Below are 6009 nucleotides of genomic sequence, written 5' to 3' on the forward strand. Positions count from 1 at the left end.
TCCTTTAGAAATTCTTCTCTCTCAGCTCACGCAGGGTGCACAGGAGAACCGACTCGCCGGTTCAGCCCATGGAGTCTCCAAGCAGAAAGACTGAGGCATGTTTGCAGGTAAACAACAGGGACTAAACCCACAACCACCAACTGCAGCAAGAGCGATCTCTTTTTGTGGCCGAAACCACTGCCAGAGCGGGAGCCTCTCGTCTCCTGTTGCACAGCAAGAGCAGACAGGAACAAAATACACCTGTCCGTTAGCCGCGACACCCCAGCGCCCTGCTCGGGTACCACATTTTCTCTGCCTAGCACCCAAGGAAGCGGGAGCCGCTCGCTTCATCTTCCAGAGCGCGAGCGGCAGCACAGACTGAGGCTGCCAAGCCGAGGCTTCACGGGAAGGACACTTTGAAGACGGCTCCCACGCTGTTTGCACAGCCCAGCCCTTTGCCGTCTCACCTGTGGAGATGGACGAGTGAGATCATCCCTGCCGGGGCTGAGAAAGTCCCACCTACCGGCACTGGGAAAGGGAGACAAGGACGCGGCAAGCGCGCCGCTCTAGCCTGTACTCAGCTAAGCCGAGCCCCAGAACTCCAAACTCGTGGAAGTTTATAGTTCAAATCCACAAGGTATTAATCTAGTTCAGTCGCTTCCAACACAGCCACTAAGCTGCCAAGCAGCAGCGTAGGGAGTTACACAGAAATAATCCCAGCCCGAGCTTCTTGTGGCATCACAAATTGCCTGTGTCGTCAGTCAGCAGAAACCTGAGATGAAATTCTTTCCTTTGCAGTTAATTATTTCCAAGCCTTTGCAGCCGTAGCGGCACTGGTGAAAGGTGCTGAACTGACAGCCCTGGAGAAATAGGCTTTCCATTTGTCCACAGGGGCGGGCAGAAGCGAGCCAGTAGCGAGAACTTCAACCTGCTCTGCCAGCGTGCTGTAGAGCTTGCGCTCGAGTCGGACTACTCTTCTTTCCACCAGCCTATGCTAAGCAGCTCTGCTCGCATGCCCCTGAAAAACCACAGCCTCAGACTCGTGTGGCTTCATTGCAGGGCCGAACCCAATGTGAATTTTACCCGTGTATCTGGCAGCCCTCGAAGGGTGAAGCAGCCTCCTCCAGACCCGTTGCTGACGTTTATCGCGGCCAGGTGCAAATCTTCTTGCGCTGGCCTCGCGCCACGAGACCAGCATGTTTTTAAGAATTTCACCCTCCTACCAGACAGTGTTTTTCAATATTTTGCATTAAATCTTCTGCTGTATTTGATTAGCCTGCAGCAGCTGTTTTCCACTCTCACAACAAATCATAAATCTATAAGCTTATGTGTGAGAGACTGTCTGTGCCTAAGAATGTGTGTGTCTGAGAAACCGCGTGGCTGCACAGCTGCCTGTGAGCCTGTACCTGAATACAGGCGTGAGCGAGAAAGAGCAAATCGATAAACTTTCACATATAATCAAGTTTGAATCTACGTTGGAGGCCTTATGATTATACAGGGCAGTTGGTGTATACATGCGTGTAAGAATTCCCGCTTGGGTATGCAGACAAATCAGTCCTTAAATGAGTGTTTCACACTGAGAACGTGAGAATCAGTGTTAATAAACGCTTGATTGCGCCAGTGTGAGCTCATGTATCTGCATATGCTTCTACAGAGGAAGGTGAGTTTTAGCACAAACACGTACAACACACGAGCATGGGAATATCAGAGCCCAGGTAAGTAAGAATTATGAAGCCCTGACGCAACCATTCCCATGCACAAAACCGCGACTCCGTGTGCAGTCGGGTTTGTGATTGTGTGTAGTCAGTCAAGAACTGCTGGTTGTGAAGCCAAGATCTCCTGTCCCATGGCTAATTCAGATAAGGAGAGCAAACGGCTGAAAGAGAAGGGAGGGGAAACTGCTACATACATTAAAAAAAAAAAAAAAGGCGTCATTCAAAGACTATAAAAGGCAAAAGTTTGGATGAAGGAGAAGAGAGAGGGTTGCCAAGTGGTTACAAAAAAAAAAAAGAAAAAGAAGGAGCAAGCTGCTGCCAGGTCTTGGCACGTGTGCTTTTACTTGTATAAATCAGTCACTCTAGACCTATGGTAGTTCTTGCTGACAAGCTGTCAAGCTCCTTGGCTGGGGGAATAGGGCATGTGCTTTACATGCACTTACAGAATAGTAAACTGTTATTAAAAGTGGGAAAAAACCCCAGTCTGATTTACTTGTGGTTTTGCCTGCTCGGCTGTATTATCACAGAACAAATTCACTCGTGCGCGGGGTAGTCTGGGTGCATGGAAAACTACAGGCTAACCTCCCTGTGGAAGCACTTGACCTCTTAAGGGGATAAGGCAGAAACAAAACATCTCCAAGAACAGAGAGCACTAAATGAAGAAATAGGCTAAAGCCAGAGAAATGCTGTGTAGACTGTGGAGAGCACCGAGGGACACGGTTCACCCACGCTTTGAACCGGACGGACACCTTGCGAACGTCTCAGCCTGGTTCGGGAGACGGGGAACGCACCTCCAGGCAGGCTTAGATCAGGGTTGGGATTGGGCCCGCTGCTACGTAAAACCCAGACTCGTTAGCCGGTCCCCGGGAAAGCGCCGACGCTCGGTTAGCAGCCAACAGTCCCGAGCTGCCCGGGGGTGCGGCGGCGGGAGGAGGCGGTCGGCGATTTCGATGAGGAGGGAAGCGGGCGGACGTGCGCTTTGCCTGAAGGCTGCTGGGACCACTGGCAAGGATGGGCTTTCGACGGCAAGAGATAGGAAGGATGGATGCTCAGCTTAGGGGAGGAGAATTAAAAGCAGACAAGCCAAAAAAGGATTTAGAGAGATGTTATACGAAGAGAATAAATAGATAATTGTCTGAGGAAAACCTGACCAGACTAGTTCTCTCTCTGTATTGACTCTGCAGTGAAGTACAGCCCCATCGCTGCCTTTCCACGTTACAGGGCATTCATCCTGTTTTAGCGCTCAGCGAGCTGCACCAACGCAAGCACACATATAGATACAGGCATGCACCGGTCTGGATGATCGGCCCGTGTTGCCCCACCAAAACACCACGTCGGCACTCATCCCGACTCTCACCCAGAACCCGCCAGCCTTCCCAAGACAGACGCCTGTTTTTCTAGTCTATCCCACGTAACACACTAACTCATTTTGGACAGTAACATGGCACTCCCAGTGTCAGTCCACGCACGGGGTTTTTAGCAAACGTGCTTGTCAGGCTATTCAAACCTAGAAAAATAAAAAGTGAAACCCAACAATGGTGTGAAATTTTACGGTGCTGTTTTGTAGCAGCACTTCCAAAACCAGCTTTGGCTGGAAGGCAGAGAGATGGATCATGCCGATCCAAGACCCACAAAATACACAGAGCATCCTTATTGGAAGAGATGAAGTTTTTCTGTATGTCTTTTATCGTATTCCTCAGTTTATGGGATGTAACCTCTGCTGTAAACCTGTTCTGATCAGTCCCCAGGGCTGGTTTGTCCTCAACAGCACATCTGTGCCGCGCTCTGAGTTTTCCTGCTTGATTTGTTGTACTGATGTTTGGAGGAAAACGCTTTTAAGACAAAACCAGAACTATTTTAAAAAATAACTGTCTGCTAACAAAACAAACAGCAGCAAGTGCTGCAGCCTAAGTCTCAACCCAGATTGAGAGCTTATTTGAGCATGCAAGCAGACAAAATTCCAGTAATAATCCTACCACTAATTCACAGGGAGTACAAGTTCTTCAGGACACGGACTGGAGATACAATGGAAAAAAATCAAGAAAATGAGATGTTTGTGTGGATTTGCAAAGCAAGGCTATGGCCAAATCAAGCACTTAAGGTTTCCAAATCACAGCTCCTGGCCCCAGCTGATGGACTCACCGCCTCGCTAGTAAGGCTTCAACACATGACCAGAACAGCGTGCAGGATGCTTTGAAACGGCTTGTGCTGCCGAGGTCTCAGGGTGGATCGTGGGGAGAAGGTCAGACTTGTGCAAGACTCGTATGTTAAAGTAGATCACTGATCCAACCCATCCATTTAGGGTTATACGCCTTAGCGATGACTTCAGCATCTAACTGTCTTGACAACACCAGCGAGGAAGCACAGCTGCCAAAACGTTAATGGATCTAGGGCAAAACTCAGCCCTGAGCAGGCAGCCCGTGTAACACCTTAACCACCATCAAAACAACGCTTAACCGGGATCTGAAGTTCCTAATAAGCAAACCGAATCGTTAGCAAGCACGTTCGCAACAGCAGTTACGTCCCTGGGTGGTCTCTGCAGTTACACAGAGGTCTGCCTCTAACGCCTTCGACAACTTTTCTACACGTTCACCACCCATCTTTTACTGATGGGGACACTGAGGTGCTTGCCCAAATGGTGGGTTGTGCAAGAGAGAGCTGTGACTGGACACCATCACAAAAAACACAGGCTCTGACTTTTTGAACAATAACAGCATACACCCAAGCCCAACCGAACCAAAAGATCAAGTACAAACGCCTCAGTCGTTAAGTACATAGTTATCTCGGGTAGTTTACTTTGGTCGTCTTTAAAAGGTGTGGCTGTGAACAAGTCATGAGGCATGGGGGATTAAAGGAAGGGGGAGTAAGAGGTTAATTGGATTCTATTTGGAGAGGGATTTAGGTTGGCTGTTTTTTCAGTCAGCAGCGCATAGTGGAACATGTCACTTGTAATTGAGCTAATGAAACACCTCTGGAGATAAAAAAACCCAAGCTAAATTCAGACTTGGCTTAGAGACTTGAAGTTCATTCAGCACGAGGTTATGCAGAGATGTAACTGCTTTGTTTAAGGACAGTGAGCTGGAAAGGTAACAGCGGAACTGGTTTTACTCCGCAAAATCTGTTTTTTCTCACTCAAGGCTGCTGGACCTAGGGGTAACTAAGCAGAACGTTTTGTTACGGATACTCTTCCAGGACAGGAATCTAAACTCCGCCAATATGCTAATGCAATTTACTAAGGCCAGCCTCTCTCCTGCTCTAATGATATTACATTTGTTATCTATAAATAGAAGAGGGAGGGCAAGCATTTTGCTCCATGGCTATGGCAGTGGAACTACACAGGGCTTAGCTGAAAGAGGGCTGCAAACACCTGCCCTTCTCGATGCACTTTTATGGTGGGCTGCCATCTTCCAGCGCAATTCCTTTCGGTTTTCACAAGGGGAATTAAGGGTTTGTTTTCTAGCCTTCAAAGCTGTGACAAAACCCCCTCTGCCCCAAAGCCAGACTACCAAACATGACTTGAATGCAAGTAAGGGAGCGCTGGCTTCCCGAGGCTGCCAAAAGGCTAAGCCAGAGTCCTGCAGGGAAGTGTGTCCTCTTTGTGAAAAATGTTAATGATCTGAAATTACCTTGTCTTCCAAGTCAGGAAGAAAACCTTTAATAGGAAGGTATGTCATGGAAAAAAAAATCTGAGACGTTTTCAGGAGGCAATTTCAAAAACACAGAGGTATTTTGTCAAAAAAAAAAAAAAAAGCCTGACTTTTCAAAATGAACCACCAACTCAGAATGAAAGTTACTTTCTAAATTAAAATGTTGCAGTGAAAATTAGCTTCCAATTTTGTGGGTTTTATATTCCTGCTTTGGGGATAATTAAAATAGTCCCGTAATTTTCTTTCCGAGACACTTTTAGAAAACCAAAACCCCACTTCTTCATTCCCCCTGTCTCCTTTCAGGAGTTTAAGAATAAAGTTAGCTTTAATGAGAAAAGAGGACGTACTTGACACCCCCAATAAAAAAAAAAAAACAACACAGTAATGAATTTTATGCAGTTGTATAATAAAAAATATTACGGGCATGAGGGCCTCAGTCTCTGAGTGCACTAGAACACTTCTGTGCCAATCTCACAAGAAGCCCCAAAACGATGTGGCTGCACCCTGTGTAAGAGAAAGCCGTAACAGCACACAGCATTGCATGAAACACAAAGTCACTGCCTGAGGAGATGGAGTGTAGACTTACACCTATAGCCCCTGCATAGACCGAGATGGCAAGCTGCTCCAGGAGGCTGGTTTTTTATATCCTGGCAAGAGTGACGTTTGTT

Source organism: Phaethon lepturus, unplaced genomic scaffold (genome assembly GCF_000687285.1).
Source record: "Phaethon lepturus isolate BGI_N335 unplaced genomic scaffold, ASM68728v1 scaffold14472, whole genome shotgun sequence".
NCBI classification, from domain to species: domain Eukaryota; kingdom Metazoa; phylum Chordata; class Aves; order Phaethontiformes; family Phaethontidae; genus Phaethon; species Phaethon lepturus.